Source organism: Choristoneura fumiferana, chromosome 20 (assembly GCF_025370935.1).
Source record: "Choristoneura fumiferana chromosome 20, NRCan_CFum_1, whole genome shotgun sequence".
NCBI classification, from domain to species: domain Eukaryota; kingdom Metazoa; phylum Arthropoda; class Insecta; order Lepidoptera; family Tortricidae; genus Choristoneura; species Choristoneura fumiferana.
In genome coordinates this window covers 16,654,192-16,675,070 of record NC_133491.1, presented here as the reverse complement: position 1 = coordinate 16,675,070, position 20,879 = coordinate 16,654,192, and the positions used below count along the sequence as shown (strand labels likewise).

The following is a 20,879-nucleotide window of genomic DNA, read 5'->3' as shown; positions in this document are numbered from 1 at the left end:
GCTCTTAAACGGGTGTACCTACCAATTTGAATGCGGTTTTTTTTAATTGAAAGCAGGTTTTCTGGCGATGGTTCTTAGACATGTTTTATGAAAATCGGTTCAGCCTTTTTTGAGATATTGAACTTAAAGTGACAATATCGGGGGGTTTCCGATTTTTTCTTGGTTAGGTTTGTATACTATATTTTTGTTCAACAGTAAAAAAACAGTATAATACTGCTTTTAACAATCATAGTTGGCAACCCTAGTAATGCCCGCTGTGCGGGATGAGACTAATGTGATAAATATATGATATACGAAAAAACGATGTGAGCTTGAGGCATATAACTACTATGCTTAGGAAATCTGTACAATAAGTCCCGTCCCACTGTCGCTCAGAATGAGAAGGCTTGGGCCACAGTTCCCACGCGGGCTCAGTGCGGATTGGGAACTTCACACACCATTGAATTACAGGGTTGTGCTTGCACAGGGTTGTGCTGAAACTTGTTTCCTCTCGATGTTTTCCTTCATAGTAAAGCTCGTGGTAAATTTCAAATTTGATTTCTGATTTCGCACATGAATTTTGGAAAAACTCGGAGGTGCGAGCCAGGGTTTGAATCCACGATCCTCTGCTTGAGAGGCCATAGGTCATCACGGCTTTTACTATACTTACATACACAAGTGGAATATTACAAATTAAGCCATGACGCCACCCGATAATTAATTAGAAATATCTATTGGTTAATTTACTTGTTTATGAACTTGAAATATTAATTAATATGAATTCCGTTTAGCGATATCAGTAAAGGTTATCAAAAGGTGATGAATGTAATATAATTAAATTACGTTGTAGAAAATTGATTGCACCATCTCACGCGTTTTTACATGGAATGTAATGTGGGGCGTTGGGAGATAAGTAAATACTACGATATCGAAAATACAAACTGAAATATAGATGCATAGAAAAACCAGAAAAATAAGACCAGCGCTGGGAATTGAACCCAGGTCCTCGGCATTCCGTGCCACGTGCAATACCACTACACCACCACTGGGCTGGTCCAGTTCTGGTTTTTCTATGCATCTATATTTCAGTTTGTATTTTCGATATGGGTTTTACGGGTGACCGTAAAAGTAACAAAAAATTTGAAATTGAAATAAAAAATACAAAAAGATTCCAAAAAAACAATGTTAAATACTACAAGTTCTGACTGCCTTTATTGTCTATGCTTAGGACTTATTATTACAGTTGGGAGTGTGTGTGTGTGTGTGTGAGGCGCAACTCACACTACAGAATATGACATTGTAACAAACTTTAGATCAGGATGAGGTTAATAATTAAACAAATATCTACATTGAAAAAGCCGTGGGGCTTGTGTTTGACACTTTTGGCCTCTCAAGCAGAGAATCGTGGGTTCTAATCCGGGCTTGCATCTCTGAGTTTTTATAGTGTCTATAATTACATCTGAAATTTACCAGTTTTATTTTTGGAAAGAAAATTTTAATCGAAATAATCATACTTATATAGATAAATACATACTTAAATACATATTAAACATTCAAGACCCGAGAACAAACATTCGTATTATTCATAATAATATCTGCCCGGCCGGAAATCGAACCCGGGACCTCAAGCTTCGTAGTCAGGTTCTATAACCACTTGGCCATCCGGTCGTCAAATGATGAACGGAATGCTACTCGTAACGTGATAACTCTGAATGTTACAAAACAATAAATAGGTGAAGACCAAAAAGTTGCACACCTCAACGCAGCAGGGCAGGCAGGTGTCGTGCGGTCCCTCTGACACTTATACTATTTAATACGAGAGCGAGAGGGACCGCACGACACGTACTTCGTGTTTCGAGTTTCGTAGTAGCCCTGCAGGTAAAGTTAGAATTACTTTTTTTTCACTCTTTCAATGTATGATTAATTTTCGTGTCGCAATAGAAAAAAATAATAGTATTTAATTCTAAATAAACCTGCGTTAAGGTTTGTAACTTTTTAGTCTTCACCCATATAAATGAATATGAAACCAAACCTTGCCCTTCAAACTAAAAGAATTCGACTGACGATGTGTATCGCTCAGATCCTGAAGATAAACCAACCTTGATATTTAGTTTCGAAACTGTACTTAGAACAAAATAACTGTCATTGCGCAACATTAACTATTACAATGAACAACGACCACTTCCATACGAAGCAGCTGCAATTGTAACTTTGACACGACTCCGGTCTTATGTCGGTGCTTTTTAATTTGATAGTTTTTTTTTCATAATAAATAAATAAATATCACGGGACAATTCACACCAACTGACCTAGTCCCAAAGTAAGCTTAGCAAAGCTTGTGTTATGGGTACCAAGCAACGGATAAATATAATTATATAGATAGATACATACTTAAATACATAGTAAACACCCAAGACCCGAGAACAAACATTCGTATTTTTCATACAAATATCTGCCCCGACACGGGAATCGAACCCGGGACCTCAAGCTTCGTAGTCAGGTTCTCTAACCACTAGGCCATCTGGTCGTCTAAATCGTTTCATAAAACTGACCTGTGATTGATCCCTATCTCACCTGATGAAAAGTATGTAAGTGCAGATGAGACGAAAGATGTATGTATATCACTAGTTCAGTACCAATGGGGCTACTACGAAATTCGAAAATCAAAGTTCGTATCGTACCTTCCTTCTCACTCTCGTATTAAATAAATAATAAGCGTCACAGCGTCAGCGAGACGGCACGATACAAACTTCGATTTTCGAATTTCCTAGTGGCCCTCCAGTTCACTATGGCCATTATTAAGTATGGCCCTTTTGCGTGTTTTAGCACGACAAATTTATAATGGAAGTAATACGTAATCTAATGTCTCTTCTCGGTCCCGTTGCAGGGCAGAGAATGAGAAGGCTCGGGCGGTAGTCCCCACGCGGGTTCAGAGCGGATTGGGGACTTCACACACACCATTAAATTTCTTGACCGGTGTGTGCAGGTTTCCTCCCGACGTTTTCCTTCACCGATCGTCGTTTTTAGCTCGTGGTAAATTTTTAATGTAATTTCGCACCTAAATATCGAAAAACTCAAAGGTGCGAGCCCCGGCTCGAACCCACGACCCTCTGTTTAAGAGTCCATTAGATCAAACCTCTGCCACCACGAATACTAAGTAAGATATAAAGGTTCATTATTTTATTTGTTTCATTCTATATTGGTTTCCGTATCAATGAACTAAAATGATTTCCTTGCTCACCCGCACCCGCACACACAAATTTCATCTCGGACAAAATTAATAGGAATAATTAAAAAAAAAACGGAAGATTTATTTAAAGAAATCAGAGGCTTAGAACATTTAACAGTAAAAAAGACCTTTGAAAAAACTGTTGTATATGAAAATAAAAGTAAAGAAAAAAATACAAAAGACTATAAACCATGCCGTATTTGTGAAAAAGAAAACAAGGGAAACCGATATCATAATGAATCTGTGTGCACCCGCTTGGTTTCCGTATGTCAAAAGGAAAAAACTAAACCCTTATAGGATCACTGTGTTGTTCGTCTGTCAAAAGACCCTATTACGAGTAAGTTCTCCCCCCATTCTCTTCTTCTCTCTTCAGGCTGTTAAAATAAGATAACAGACTGAAAAGATATAGGTAACTTTTTGACACTTGTGCTTTCATAGGCAAACCGCAAAACCAAAACATATCGGGTACTTTCCGATATAAAATTTTGCATTAAGGTAATTAAATTTCCATTGCGACGAATCAAACAATTTTGAAAAAATGTCTGTTACGTCTAAATCATCCTTTCCAATTGCAAAGCCAACAAAAACCATCGAGCCATCAAAAAACTAAACACAAGCCTTGATAGTTTTATGGTCTCGCTCTGTTAACCCGTGCTCTATGGTCAAACAAAGGGCAACGAACTCCGCGAATTAACATTCACTCTATACATCTATGGTAGTTGCTTTACATATAACTCGTTTATAATGTGGTAGATCTTTGCGTGATTTGGGAATATGGCCTTTGAAATAACAACGTGTCTTTGATGTAAGATTATGATTAGTTAAGTTATTTAGTTATCTTTCAAGTTCTAAATCCAAGGCTCTGTTCCCTCAGTCTATTGGGAGCTGAATCTTTGAAATGACGTCACTCGAGAATATTACACGAAAGTGGTAGTCATATCTCAAATTAAACTTGAGACTAGTTGTTAAGATTATTTCGAGCAGTATTTTTTTACCACGTGCAATGTGATTGCAAGAATCGATCACCTGGGCTTTTAAGACGTCACAGATTGGACCCCCGGTTTTTCTCCGAGTAGAATCGTAAATGTTTTGCTAGTTATTTATTTTACTCTTGTCACTACTGAAGTCCTATCTCCAAACGAAATGGGGACCGGAAAGTGGTTAGAGAACCTGACTGCCAAACTTGAGGTCCCAGCACGAGCCTCGGTCGGGGCCGATATTTGTATAAAAAGGACGAATGTTTGTGCTCGATTTTGCTTATTTTAATTAATTAGGACTAGATTAATTAATTTGTTTCAATAGTCCCATGATATGTATTTATTTAATTGAGCAAGAAAAACATCAAATATTTCTGTTAGTGTTTCGACAAGCATGTTAAGAAACATCTGTCACTTTACAATTCATGCCAGAATGAGGATCAATATGTTTTCACAGATCTACCTTTTAAATCTTTTTCAACGGCACATTTAGAACGTCCATAAAACTAGTGATATCAACCTTAATCGTGCCTTTTACTACATAGATGTCAATATCCGTGCGTGCCCTCATGACCGAAATTTCATCTCGTATCTACGTAGACGACATTATCCAAACATTGTTACAGAAGCACACCAATTACCAAAATCAACCATACTTGCGGAGATCAATCTTTTAAATCCCAGATTACTTTTACGAGTACAAATCAAATTTAAGTAATCGCACCACGATTACTAAATCTGATGACGCTAACACAATGGGATACGGTCTACTGTCGATTGGTTAAGTTTTTCTGGAAAGCAAATTTGACTGGTGTAATTTGAAGCAACTGACAGCGTGTAATCATGATGCATTGTAGAGTTGTACGAATTTAATCTGACAAAAAGCCGGCTTGTCCGTTACCACACCGAGCTACCGTAATGATAAAGCAAACAAAGTAACTGTGCCACTTGCATTCTTATTGCTTCCAGTTCTCTTTTCATCGGCTTGTACTCTTCATTTACAATGCGTAGCTGCGCGGTCATTAGGCTTTTTGCTTTTGTAAGAAGTTAAAGGTCATCCCGTTCAAAGGGCAACTCGTTCTACTTTCATTTGATGACCAAAAAATTTTGGGATAATATCTCCGCGAATATGTAACTGATACGGAATTTGCATCTCTGATTTACTTAATATTCGCGAAAACAATATGATAAAAGACAATGTCGTAAGAACGTTCTCATCATTCATGCAAATCATTTAAGCAATCATGATCCACTTAATGACTATAACTGATAGCCGATGATCTCAATTAATTCATCTGTTCCCATAATGTTACGTAAGTCAGTCTCGCAAGAAAAGCGATACCATGAAATATTCAACAAAAGTTTTAAACAATCGTTTGTATTCTGTGTCGGTTTGTGTATCACACTGTCGCAATGGAATGGCGAACTGCCCGGAGCTGTATTGCTTCACAACCCTTGATAATAATCCAAGTCATGAACGGGGTATTTTGTCATATCTGCTTAGATGTGTACGTGTGTGATTTTTGACAACGTGCCTAATTTGTACCGAAGTGTATTAGGCTGCCGAAATAGACCGAGATAATCGTTGCGGTGTGGTCGAAGTTTTAACGTTTTTTTAAATCAGATTTCACGACATTGACTTGTCACGTGGAATTCATAAAACAATCGTAAGACAAGATCATTTGTGATGTATCTACTGGCTGGTTTAGTCAACCAGTTCAGTGGTTGTATGGCATTGCGAAGTTTGTGGTATCTTACTTTGTTTCTAGCCATGTATTTGTTTAAAGGTGATTCAAAATATTGTTAATAGAATACATGCCCATTAAATCTCGACGTTGACTCGAATTTGTATATTTCCCTCGTCTGCAGGGCTACTACGAAACTCGAAACTCGAAGTTCGTATCGTACCGTCCCTCTGGCTCTCGTATTAAATAGTATAAGTGTCAGAGGGACCGCACGACACGAACTCGAAGTTTCGAGTTTCGTAGTAGGCCTGCTGAACTTCATTCACTTGCCTCACATCACTTTGCACATTTAAGTAACTTCACAGCATCTGTCATCATTCATTCTATTCGCAACTGTTTAATTACTGGTTTCAACACCACAAAGCCTTATGTGGCATGTTTAAAGCATTCTCAAGTTCTGTTTCAGTTCATTAAAGACCATTGTTTAAGAGTATTTATCGGCCAGGCTGCTCATATTGTTGTGTTGTAAGTGCTTGATTTTCAATTGATACTTAGTTTCCGCCTTAATCGTATTAGGTTTGGTTATCTTACAATTCCGAATTAGATTTCGAGGTTGTACAAAACTTCTTGCCATCTATGTTGACGACAAAGCTGTTTTTAATAGAGGACGATTTGTACCCAAACTTGAAAATGGTCGATTGGCGGACGGTGAGTATCAATAGTCTTATTCCAAATATGTGGCCTTTTAGTAGACAATGTAGGATCCAAACACTTATAAAAGCCAATGGTCCCTTTTGATAAAAGCGACTTGTAAAATTGAGACGCTCTTGAATTGCTTTTTGTTTTTTCTGTTACAAATGTCGACATTTGGCAACACTTAGTAATTTATAAAAAGTTGCGTTTTTGCGCCAAATGCGTTTTATCGCCGTCTGTACATTTTTTTGTGAAGTGAAATATGTGACATTTGGTTTCTGTTCATTTATTGTTTGGTATGCCGAAAGCTTTCGTTTGCTTGTTAATTTTATTTCTGATTCTTTAAATTCTTTTATCGTCATTGCGGACACTAATATGATTTCAATATCATAAATTTCACGTGTCAGTTATTTGACAATTAGAGCCTTATCGCAAACAACTTGTGGCAATATTCGTGCTGTTATAATCCTTATCTTTATTATGCGTTGCCTTATTAGGTTTGTTATGATAATTTAATGTGTCACCTTGTTTTGTTTTTATTTTTACGATAGTCTGTAACTTGCTAATTTTATTGCTACTGAACTCAACTGTACTTGCGAAAGAATGTTTTCTTCTAATTTTTCTGGCCGTTATTTTTTTTTATTGGAATCTGACCAGTGATTGGGTCCCAAATCAAACTGTAAGGAACATAAATTGTAATTGTTTCTGGTTTTTTGTTCTGTTGACACATAAAAATATATTGAGATGAGCTTAAAAGTAGTTACGTTTAATAAGGGTATTTATTATAATCAAGTTGTCTTCAATGCTTTAAATATTTGAAATGTCCATATAACAGCAGAACAACAGCACATTACGTCGGTGAGATTGCCAATTCCGTTGTGTATTTTTTCGTGTATAGATTTTTGCACATATGGCTTTTAAATTAAATGCCAAAATCCAAGCCATAGGTACGTTGTGGCAGAAAGAAGTGGAGAAAACGATTGTGATTCCGAGTGTGTTAGTCAATTCAATAAGGTCTATAAACGAGGTTTCGTCTAGTACAGATTGAACCCTAGATGGAGCTCACTGGTTCGGTAACAACCTGTTCTATTCACTTTTATTTCAACATTCTTCAAACTCACATTACTTTTGTTTAATTACAGTCTTCATTAATATTATCAACCTTGTCTTCTATAGTTAAATCATTAGTATGTAAATAAAGTTTCTTTATTGTGTTAAGTTCAGTAACATCCTGGTCATAACCAGGCAAGTTTAGTAATAAACTTGTAACCGTTATCAGAGTTATCTCTTCGCGAAATATCAATTAGTGTACGTTCACGCTCTAATTGTTTTATTTTAATAGTTTTATCAACGTACCTCGGTTTTTGTAGTTTAACTGTAAAATGCCGTTAGAGATATTAAATCGGATTGCTTTGTATACAAAACGTTTTGCCGCTCAACTTGTGATTTTGAATACCTAAGTCTTTGTGATGTGAAGATGTTGATTTAGCCGCTTGTTCTGCTGGTCGATTAAAAACTGTTGAACATGTTTTCTACGGGACGTAGGTCTTAATTTTATATTGACCGAACGAAGGGTTAGTTAAGGTTTAGTTTAGTCTAGAAATACAGTTTCAGACACAGCTTCCGACATCGAAACTCTGTGTTCGTAAGCTGTTGCGCTTGCGCATCATTTGGGCGACGCTCTGCCCATTGGGGGGAGGCTGGCGATAATTGATAATGAATATAACAAACTATTTTTTTTTATATTCTCGTGTTTCAGAGTTCCTTAGTCCTACGAAGAACCCGTCCATCCGTCTGTCCATGGCTTAGCTTGGAGACCGCAAGTATATGTATATGTATGTTAACTACGCCGACAAAGTTATAAAATTACCGAAATAAAATAAAATAAACTTACACGTAAAATGGTTATGACTGTTTCATATTACTCTTACAATTGATCAAAACGCCATTAAACTCATACAAATCCGCATCATAGATAAAGAAAGACAGGGAAGCGATTCTGGCTAGCTACTACGAAACTCGAAACTCGAAGTTCGTATCGTACCGTCCCTCTCGCTCTCGTATTAAATAGTACAAGTGTCAGAGGGACCGCACGACACAGTTTCGTAGTAGCTTTGCTGTTTCAAACTATGCAACATGCTTTTTAAAATCGCTACACAATAGTACACAACGGAACAAATAAACCACAAGAAAGTTCGTATAAAAGTTAATATGTAAATGACAACCGCGAACGTACGGCACGACGAACGCATAGAGATAGCTATCATAAAGAATTTCACTATACCGGCGCGGGTTGCTTTCTACCAAAATTATAATCGAGAAAAAAAAGTAAAAGTTAATAATTGCACAGGGCCGGCAAACTGGAAGGTTTTGTTGCAAGGGCGTGGCGTAGGGCCCGAATTTTAAACCGACAACTTTCAATGTTACTCATGTATGATAAGACGCGTGAGAGTTTGGACATGGCTTTGTAGCGTATGAAGGAAAAGTTGCTGGCAAGAACATTATGTGAACAAGTTTTGCTGTATAATTAAGTAGGTGTTGAAAACAATAGACGAAACGGGAACGAGTAACGTAAAATACAATGATCATTTGACATACTTAATATTATTATAATGTTTTGTGAAATTGTTATTTACGACGATATTTAAGGCGACTTAGACGATATTTCTACATCGCGTCGATGATACTGCGATAACGCGTAACCAACCTTAGCTAATACCGCGTATCTGACTAGAGGCATTTTTTTTTTCAGGAGGACTTTAAAATTGAGTATCTTTATTGTGTGTTTAAGTGTATTTAACTCTCAGATTTATATATTTGTACCTATAGTTTATGCAGCATTGCAGTATCATCAACGAGCGGTAAATCCACTGATTGGTTTAGATCAAGTTAAATTTATTTTATTTTATAACAATCCTGTAATGTTGGCAATCTCTGAGCAAATAGCATTATATCAACTATTATGTGTTTTGTCCATTATTCCTTTCAAACTTTATGTAACTTGATACTTACTCGACAAAATGCATATTCACACAGCCGTAGTCACACTCTAAATATATCATGATAATTATTTAGCAAATCCGCATAATGATTGAAAGGCATGTCAATGCCTTAGTTACATTGATAATTTGAATAAAGTACATATTTAAAAAAAACTTGAATATTTTTTGTATTTAAAACGTATTCATTTAATCTTCTAGAATTCAAAGATGAAACTACAAAACAGTTACAAATTTATCCCTAACAAGTTTAAGATTAAATCACGCTTTTAATACTGCAACAATTGATTAATTCCCTGATATGATAGGAATTATGAGTAAACGCGAAAGTTTAAAACATTATACGTATAAACTTGATTCCAAGCCTCAACGTAATTTCTTTTGGCACAAGAATCTCTCCGAAAGGGCCCCAAAATCGATCCATCAAAATACGGCCCCACAAAACCGGCTCTCGGAGCAACAGCCGCAGCGGCCTACAGCCAAGGTCGTTTGTGTACCGCTGTACCATTATTATTCTTTTTTGTACCACCTTTCCACTCCTCCAGTACCAAAACGTCTTTACCAACGTCATAAACACACACGCTATCAACTTTGAATTCTTCATCTTCTGTTTCATTTTGGGACGCTCCTCCTTGGAATTCCAAAGGTCGCCACGTGATTCTTTTTGCTCAGTGTTTTTTTTTGACGATGGTCTGAAATGATAGGTTCAATCTTGGCTCGCAATTCTGTATTCGCTGCTTTCTGTATCTGGATGGAGCGCAATTTCAATTATGTTTGTTTTCTCAATTAGGATTTTAGTTTTGTTTTTGTTTCAACTAGTGTAAACTGCGGTAAGTACAGGCTGTGTAAAAAGTGGATTTATGGTTTTACTTTTTATTGATGCATGTGCGTTACGATATATATGTACCTCATGTACGGAAACAGCCGACCGTTGGTTTGGTAATGAAGCTTATATTGTCTGGGAATGTTTTTGGTGGACATTTTATTTGTTAACGTAATTTGTTTAACATAAGAATAAGTAATATCTAGCCATCTTTTGACAATGCTTTTAAATTACCCATGATTGTGTCGCCTCATTAAATTAAATGTCAACTGTCAATAGCACATGTCGATTGTTTGCTGTAACTCCACTTGTAACAATTGACGGCGCAAGGACGTTTTTTTAAATGTTAACTTTTTTAAATCGAGCCAGGTACAAAATTTCAACCCACAATTGGTCTCGGTAGATCGAGAGCAAAATTTTTGGCCTTTTTCCTGGAAGGCTCGTGCCTGGTTTAGGATCAAAATTGTTATTTTACTTTCCTTAACATTTTTTTACGGTAGTTACTTTTAAGAATACGGGCAGATTGGTGTACCTATATTGGAGCATTTTGAACGTTCTGGCCTAACGTCATTACATTATCCTCTAACGATTATGACCACAACGGAAGACAAATGATGATTAAACAAGTTTTAGTATGGATACTGTCTTTCGTTTTCATAAAAAGATATAATAACTCTGTAAGACATTTTGGACATCAGTTGTACAAAGAATATTAATGGCGGAAAAACGGTGTTAAAAAGCTAAATACTGAAATAAACTTGTAGGCTATTTGAGTCTCAAAATATTAAAGAATTATCATGAAACAATAGTAAAAGACAGAGGTAGGTGGGTGAAAAGACAAAGGCCTTTTTCTAACAGTGGGCTGCCAAATAAGCTTAAATAACTCGTCTACCACCATTTTATCAATAATTTTCTATTCTTAGTCATACTTTCATGTTTTGTAAATTTAATAACATTTTCATGTAATTAGCAAACAATCATGCCGTTTAATGTGACTAATAAAATTTTATCTGGCGTAAAAAATACATCATAACGTTTACTTTGCTTACCATTGTAAGCATTATAGACACCTTGTTGTGCCTATCGCAGCCAAATGTAAGCATACCATTGCTGTGTCTTCCTTAGTGGTGAAACAAAGCTCTTGGGATCCCTTCGGTTATAGAGTACACAATCTCCTGGTTATTTAGATTAAGTATATTAAGTCACAGGTAAAATTTATTCTAGCTCAAAAAAAAACCATAAACTAACCTCTGCTGTCTCGCTTAGCGGCGAAATTGAAATCTTAAGATCACCCTTGGGTTATACAATATCCTGGGTAACCATCTGTCGCAAGGCTCTGGTTTCGTCATCGGTGTTGGATACCAAATACCAGATACCGGTCGCGACATGTGGCTCGGCCATTTTAGGCGCAGAAATGCTGGCACGCCTAGATTAAAGGAACTGTAGCCAATATTTGTTAGAACTGTGACCAGTTTTGTTTTCTTTCGATGGTATAAACCGCCTATTGCTTACCTTGTAATTTTCTCTGTGTAGCTGTTGTATGTATCGCTTACTATTTCTGGTGTACAATACAGAGTAATTGTATTGTATTAAATATATTGACCCGGATAACTCACGTCTTAAATCGAGTTTAGCTCGGCAGTTGTAATGAAAATGATGATAACGCGGGTAGTTGTGTGCCGGTGTCAGTTTCGTCGGGTAGTCGCGCGAGCAGAGCGGCGGCGCGCAGTGCGCGTGTTGCAGCAGCCGCTGAGTCGCGTTGCTCCGAAGACGAAGGGCTACGGATTAGCCCGAAACATGTCGAGCTAAACTCGATTTAAGACGTGAGTTATCCGGGTCAATACATTTAGGTACCTAATATGAGTGAGTCTCACGGTAGTTTCATGTTCATAATTGTATTGTATTGTATAAATCTGAACTAATCGTAGGTACTTACTAAAAAGTTCTGACTGAAGATTAATGCAACAAGGGCGTTCACTCTTTGAAAAAATGTATAAACATAAACATTTCACAGATGCCTAAAAGCTACAAATTATGGATTTTAGGTTGACATACGAACAGATTCACTATGGAAGAATCGGTATAGGTACTTTTTTGTGTTTTCATACTTTTTACTTGATGACGATGTCCTCCCAGACGTATCTGTCTGCGGCGACACCCTGTCAACGTTGTTTTTAAAGCTCAATTTCTGCATTAATAATTTTATGACAACTTTAAAAGCACTTAGAAAATAGATACCTAGGTATAGGTAGTCATTCACGATGACGCGTGCAGTGGTACTTATTACAATGTCATTAATGTCTATAATTTTGACAAAATCACTCGTCTTCGTGGATGGCACTAGGTATATCTGGCTTTTGAGCCTCGTACATGACATGATGACACTTCTACTCCTCTATTATTATTATTAATACTACAGATCGAAATACTGGGTGACCACATCTTTTATAGTCCTACCATACATGAGTAGACGCTTAGCACGTCAATAAACAAAGGTGTTTGGTTCATAGTTTAATTGCCAATATTGGGCCATTAGGCCAACGTTGGCAATCCAACATACATCTCGAATAATTAAGTTTCTCAACCAGCTCGGTATGTAGGGTACTTCTTTATTTGGGTGGTCTGCGAACTAGTTAATTTGCTACGATAGCAACATGATCTAAGTTGACAGGCTCAGCAAGCCAAAGTGGATCTTAGGGTTCATGGGAATTGTTCTGAGGAGTTTTCGTCTAAGTTGCTGAAGTTGCTTCATCGCACCACTCGCAACCGACTTTTTCCAGCCTCACCACATCAACAGCTGGCAGTCTACTACAGTTCGTTTCTTGTGAAAATTGCCACTCACGGTAAAACTTTGGAATCGGCTTGCAGCACCGTATTTTCGGAGCGGTACAACTTGGGGATCCTTAAAAAACGTGCCTAGGTACTCTTTTCTCAAAGGGCCGGCGCCACATCCGTATCATAACTTATGTGTTCCCCCTAGGAATTGTATGCTTTAACAGTAGATTATTGTCGTGGCCGAGAAGTAGGCAATTTCTGGCTGAGTATGAGAATTAAACGCACGAGCTTGCGAGTAACTGATAGCAGCTATTTGAGCTGGCTGTATGACTTGTGCCAATATTTTCATGGCCGTTTTCACTGATATGTAAGGAATAATGTTACTTTTACGGTCATTTTTCTGAAAAATATGTATTAAGTATGCGTTGAGTTTTGAAATCAACAAGAGTATATGACAAAACAAGAGCGGGGGGATCTAACCAAAGAAATGTGGCTTTGCCCCCTCCCTCCCTCCCTCTCTCTCAACTTTCCTATGGTTACGTGATTTCTGAAGAAATTTATACAAATTATCAGTAAACACAGTGAAACAAAGATTTGCTAATACTAGAAATTCCAAGGAAAGCGAAGCCTTCTTAGGTTACGCCGTAAACCTTTGCTTAACTAATTGCATTGTGGAGGGGGGTGATACAAGACAAACACCTTGCGAGTACTTTCATTGCAAGTGCAAGTAGAAAAGGACTGGCTACTGGTTACTTGTATTTTGTTTAGTGTTATTTTAAGTTATATGTTTTTTTTCTTGCGGAAACGGAAATTTGTTTCATAGATTTAGCACTGCATTCAAAACAAACTAAAGGCACAGCCAAGTAATATTATTACAATATATTATTATAATACTATTACAAGCTCTGGCACTGTGTTTAGCTAGGACCTCCCTTCTTAGTCGTCCATAATGGATTTTTCTCGACTACACGCCCCCCCCCTCCTATAAAGCAACTCATACAAAAATTAAAAACGAAGAACAAGTGAACAAAGTTAAAGAACTAAACCTTAAAATAAGTTTACGAAGTGCAAAATTCGAACTTCGTATCTTGCCGTCCCGCTGACACTTATGTTATTCAATACGAGAGTGAGAGAGACGGTACGATACTTCGTAGTAGCCCCCTTTCTTTTTAATTAATTTCTCATAGCCTCGGAAACTAATTGAGAGTGTACGATAAATACAAACTTTTCCCATGAAATACGATGGATGAAACCACTTGCACTACATTTGTAATTGCCTAACCTTCACGTCTTTCCCGACCCCCCCTTTCCCCCCAGTTAGATAACAAGCTCTCAACCGGTGTGGCGGCTGCGCAGTTATTGTGATCAACTGTTTCACGGAACCCATTCCGAGCTCGGGGAACTTTAAAAGATTATAGAAAAAGCTGTCAACCGGCCGCCTTCATGGCCTGGGCTGTGTTGCCAGCTTCCTAGGAATTTCCTGCACGTATTTTAAAGAGTTGCCAGACTTTTTTGGGACAGAGCGAGATTTACATATAAACTGGGACATAATAAAAAAAGCGGCCAAGTACGAGACGGATTCGCGCGTTCCATAAAATCTGCAGTATCTCTGAAAATCGATTGTTGGCAAAGCCCTACTCCAAAGCAAAATACCCAGTGTGAGGTCATTTTAGATGGTACTGTCACAAAAACACAGGTTGTGCTCTTCAAAGTCAAAGTCAAAATATCTTTATTCAATTTAGGCTATAACAAGCACTTATGAATGTCAAAAAAATCTACCACCGGTTCGGAAAAACCTCCGCTGAGAAGAATCCGGCAAGAAACTCAACGAGGTAATTAGAGGTATTAGAGCTCTTCATACCAAATTTCAAGTTTCTAGGACAGCTGGAAGTACCCTATAGTTTTTGTTTCCCGGGCAATTTGTACGGGACCAATTTTTAATACTGTATCTTTCGATTGCGTTGATTTAGAAGTTTTATTTTTTCACAGCTCTAAGAGGTAGGATACCTGAGTATTGAATATTGATTTCAGTTTGATACTCTTATCTCCACGCGTTCAAGAATGAGAAAAACTGGTCTTGACTCTCTTGACAGACGGACGAGCGGACATCAAAGTGATCCCATAATAACGGTCCGTTTTTGTCGACTGAGGTACGGAACTCTATGTAAAATAGTTATTTATGTGGCTGGTGCATAATGAGAGGCATTAAAGTACGAGTGTGGTTTTATGAAACGAGCCGAAGGCGAGTTTCATAATAAGATCACACGAGTGTTTTAATGCCTAATTATGTATAGCCGCATACATAACTTTATCTACATGCATATCATAAGTTTTCTATAATATGTTCAGATATGGCCTGTATTTTGACTTTGACTTTGACTTTGACTTTGACTTTGACTTTGACTGACTGACTTGACTTTGACTTTGACTTTGAATAATAATTATTATCTACATGCATGTCATAAGTTTTCTACAATATGTACAGATATGCATTGTTAAAAAAGTATTACCGATACTTTAATGTAAACATTAAGATGCACCCGCAGATACCAGGTTTCTTAATAAAGGCCATTTGATAGTCGTTTCTGAACATATAATAGGGAAGTTATGATATGCATGTAGATAAACGTACTTAATTACTAGTAAGACATTATTACAAAATACTACAATATTACACGTGCGTCTAGCAACCCAGCGCGTGCATCCCGTTAGTAGCTTTTTGCTGTACCCGTCCCGCTCGCGCTTGTTTTTGTACATACATTAGAGAGAGGTCAACCGTTCGCCCCAGGTCTGTCTGTTAAACTCTTCGTGGATTCGGTAGGCAGTAGCTGGTCATAAATAAGACGTAAAAAAGCCTTATTTTAGAAATAGCTGTAGAACGCGACTTCGTCCGCGTAGAAATCATAATTATCGCTCTCCCGTAGGAAGTATCATCATCATCATCCCAGCCTATATACGTCCCACTGCTGGGCACAGGCCTCCTCTCAGAACAAGAGGGCTTGGGCCGTAGTTCCCACGCGGGCCCAGTGCGGATTGGGAACTTCACACGCACCATTGAATTGCTTCGCAGGTTTGTGCAGGTTTCCTCACGATGTTTTCCTTCACCGCAAAGCTCGTGGTAAATTTCGCACATGAATTTCGAAAAACTCAGAGGTGCGAGCCGGGGTTTGAACCCACGACCCTCTGCTTGAAAGGTGATAGGTCAAACCACTAGGCCACCACGGCTTCCCGTAGGAAGTATGCTGTTTTAATAATATGCACATTCTCCGGAATAACTTTACTATCCCATGTCATGTCATGTCCATTCTAGTCTCAATCATACTATATCCGCACCAAATTTCATCAATATCAGTTCAGCGATTTAAGCTTGAAAGCGTAACAAACATACAAATAACAAACTTACAATTGCATTCGCTATTAATTATCTCGGCCTTCACAGGCCTCTTCTCAGAATACGAGGGCTTGTGTAGTTCCCAAGTAGGCCCAGTACAGTTTGAGAACTTCACATATACCATTTGATCTCGCACGTCAAAGCAGGTTTCCTCACAATATTTTCCTTCGCCATAAATATGTAATTAAATGAAATTTATGATATTAGTTAGGTTAGGTTAGTATTGAAAAATTTGGGGAATGTCTTTTTCTTTTACCTGTTCTGTCGGTCTTTCATTGTTGGTACCTAGGATGCCTGCGCCCCGCAGTGCATGATGTTGATGATGATGTACCCGTTTAGTTTAAACTGTACAGCAATGAGGGCTATCGCGAATGAATTCGCCGCTAGAGGCGCTAGTGTAGCGTGAGGTCTCCGAAATGTCAAATCTCATAGTTTTTGGGTGAGCTACGAGGGTTTATTTATAATAAGAATTTTTTTGTGAATATTTTGCATAACCTGAAATTAATTATGGCAATTATGCGTTACGGGGCAATGAATGTCTGTGTTTTGTGACAGTTTTGTCTTTCGGAAACTTTTGTCCTCCCTTTTTTTCCGAACAAAACGGGACTTAGCAACACTGTGGTTGCTGGATATTTTTATGATACGGTTTTAAGGTGTTTTAAATATGATTTTAATCTAAACTTTGTTTTAACGCCCGTAATAACAGACTCTGAAAGCCACACTTAAAAACCTCACGCAACAGTGCGCCATCTAGTGAGACAAAAAACGATAGCCCTCATTGCGTCTGACTGTACTCCCACTCGACTGTACTGAGCACGTGTTCGTTAACCTTTTACCCACTAAACCAACAGTAAACGTCAATTACATAAATCCTCGAATAAGGGCATCGTTTTCTACACCCTTTGTCTAGCAATGACCCACAAACAAGTTCAACTTTGAACTCTAATGTGCTAGTAATAAGAACACAATTGTGCGAAGTCGTAATTTACAATGTCGCAAGCGTAGAAAGTGTCCCAAATGTAGGTTGGCTGCGGTTTCAGTTTTTATTAGGACAAGTCCCGGTTTTGCGATTTTATATTCATGTTTAGGACTGTTTTCAACTGGTTCTTTAGTTCCAAATTAAAAAGTTAGTGTTACTGTACTCCATCGTATTAACGTCAATTACATAAATCCTCGAATAAGGGCATCGTTTACACCCTTTGAAATGACCACAAACAAGTTCAACTTTGAACTCTAATGTGCTAGTAATAAGAACACAATTGTGCGAAGTCGTAATTTACAATGTCGCAAGCGTAGAAAGTGTCCCAAATGTAGGTTGGCTGCGGTTTCAGTTTTTATTAGGACAAGTCCCGGTTTTGCGATTTTATATTCATGTTTAGGACTGTTTTTAACTGGTTCTTTAGTTCCAAATTAATTAGTATAGCATAAGCATTATGCTGAGCCAGTGTCCGCTTCACAACCGCAATGACACATACTTAGGCCATGCCAAAGAAATTGGTAATGCGATTACAAGACCCTAAAAATCTATGTAACTTGCAATTTTCGTGTGTCTTTAGATCACAGGATTGGTCTAAAATTTGTTACGGATATGTATTTGTTGCTTGGATGACAATGCAAGTTGTTAACAAAAACTTAAAGATAACATGCCAAATATTTTACACCATCAACGCTAAAATGGGTACTAAGATTCATTTGGCAAGTACAATCAATGGATATTTCATTCATTTTTGAAGTCAATTAATATTTCAATTTCAAGAGAAGCTGGAATTTCACCAATAACTTTTTGTTACAATATAAGTACAAGCAATTACTGATTTCCGTGTGCACGTTATGTTATGCAGGTATTATTATTGCATGCAACAATTTAATTTTACAAGCTGTTGATGGACAACCGGTATTATTACATGATAAAAAGTTTCTAGGAAGCATGCGCTTTAGTATTTAAGGTTCCTGTACCGCAAAGGTAAGAAACGGAACACTTTTAGATATTATGATGACTTTTGACTTCAGTTATCCCGTAACTATTAAATGTATTGTTAACCTTAGTGGAAGCATTTTTTTTTTAAATGGGATTATTCGTTTTGTGTAAGGACATACAAACCAAACCTCTCATTCTTGACGCATATACCTTGTCTGTTCTTTCGCTGATAAAAAAAAATAAGATTGAAAAAAGAAAAGAAAGAAAGAAAAATAAAAATTCTTACGGACGTTATTTATTACAGTACAACTAAAATGGCTACGCAAAACAACTGTGGTTGTGTCTTGACTTGCTTTTAGCCAGTTTTTACTAATCACAAAATCGAAATACATACCAGTTTACAATTAATATTTTAACTGCAACCCGTTTTAGATGATTCTGTTCTTAAATTTAACTACTTAACATTAGTTTACCTCGTCAAAAAATAATTCGTTAGGGTGTCACTACACCAATCGACCGATCGTCGATCGATGCTAGAATGCATTGCTCGACATCGATCGTCAGTTTCTACCACACCAATCGATCGATCGTCGATTGATTCAATCGATCGATGGTTGAATAGATCAGTCGACGTCGATCGACTGTCGATCAATCGTTTAACGACCAGTATTCCCTCGATCAACAGAACCTACCACACCAATCGATCAGTGTCGATCGTTATAAATCGATGGCATCGAGTGATGATCGATCGATTGGTGTATATAGTAGTAACATCTCTTACGTATCTAATCTGCAATTCTCTAGAGTAAAAAGTATGTCATTAACTCGCTGTGTGCAAAAGAGTGACATACATACAGACATTTGCATTCCTTCTGTAACTCAGGAGTATTGAAATATACTTTATTTATGTAATTAGGCACATATTCTATTGAAACTAGAGGGCCATTCCTTACACCAACCAGCGTTATGATCACGGGTACTAAGTAGTACTAACTCATTAAAGACGGTGATATTTTATTTTATTTTTTATTCCACTAATTGTCCTATGAAACTACATTACATGTACACCCTAATAGTCAAACTTAACAAACTTTTTTGATCCTTGTACTTTTTACTTTTTATACTCCTTAAAGCTAAAAACATAATTATTGCAAAACAATTTACACTCCAGTGATCGATCAAAGAATATTTTGTTATCTGCGACCCGCCGCTCAGTTCTGTCCGCGGCGCGGTGCCGACTAGACGTCCGCGATAACGGCTGTATCGTAGCGAAATAACCGATTTATTGTGGACTATTGAAGTGCAAAGTGACATATACCGGTAATCTATACCTTTCTTTGCTGTATCACGTGAATAGAATCTTCTAGAACGTGTTTGGAAACGCAATTTGTTTGAGATAGTGGCGTAGTTTTAAGTGGTTCCATGTTGCCAGTATCTCAGATGCAATAGATTGTAGTTTTCAACTTTGTGCGTTTTGAGCGGTCCGTCGTCACTTGTTTTTCATACCAGTGTTTTGTTTGTTAGTATTTCATATTGGGTTTCGTGTGAAAAATCACAATGGTGATAGTCATTTGTTTCTGAAAGTGCTGTTTTAAGTTTGATTACCCTACATACATAAGTACTTGTGTTAGACGTCTAGTCTCGTGGAATTAGTGATGTTTTTCATACCGAGTTTGAAGACATGCTTTGATAGTTATCTGTGTTTTAACAAGGCCGTCTTCAAGCGAAAAAAAATAGTTGTAGGCTCATTTTAGTATCAAACCAAACTGTCAAACTGGAAGAACTTGAACCAGATTTGCGCTAAGCGACCGTAGTGTATTTTTTTACTTGTGTTAAAACTAGTTCTTAATCTGATTTTAACCAAACTTTTTATTTCGCGTGGATTTAAGAATGCTGTTTTGCATCGATGTTTCCTTGCTTTTTAAACCTTCAAGGCTGGTCCTTAAATACCACGGGTGAAGGTGCTCTTACCTGAGTCTCATTCTTCGGTGTCGGTCCTTATTAAGTTCATTATTATTATTTTATCGATCAAAACCTTCAATACCAGGTACCGCGTTTTAAATAACATTACAATAGGATTCTCTGGCAACTTCAGGAGTTGCTAGCTATATTTTTTGGATGTTAAAATGTTGCTGAATTTGGATTTTTCAACCAATGAATGAAAGGAGATTTTTTAATCCTACTATAGGTAGTGCCACCACAGTTGAGGTCACGCAACGCACATAAGAACATGTCATGTAATGACAGCAGGATTTTGTTTGACATTCACTCATTCATTCTCCATTTATGCAATCTAGTTGTGTGCGTCATCCATCATTCACTTCAACTCTCGTGTCACTACCTATGGTAATGATAATGATTTCGACTGTTAAACTTAGTTGCTTGACAAAATTTTCCACCACTAGACTTG

General features: G+C 37.4%; 1 protein-coding gene across 6 annotated transcripts in view; it reads left to right on the top strand.

Annotated features, from left to right (window-relative positions):
- smash (smallish) overlaps positions 1-20,879 on the top strand; it is a 215,896-nt gene that overhangs the window by 53,304 nt on the left and 141,713 nt on the right. For 3 of the 6 annotated variants that reach the window (XM_074103535.1, XM_074103534.1, XM_074103529.1), the window contains exon 1: positions 19,688-19,789. The exons of the other annotated variants lie outside the window; for them this stretch is intronic. The gene's annotated coding sequence lies outside the window, so the exon portion shown is untranslated. Of the gene's footprint in view, positions 1-19,687; positions 19,790-20,879 lie in introns of those variants that run through there. 6 annotated transcript variants of the gene reach the window in all.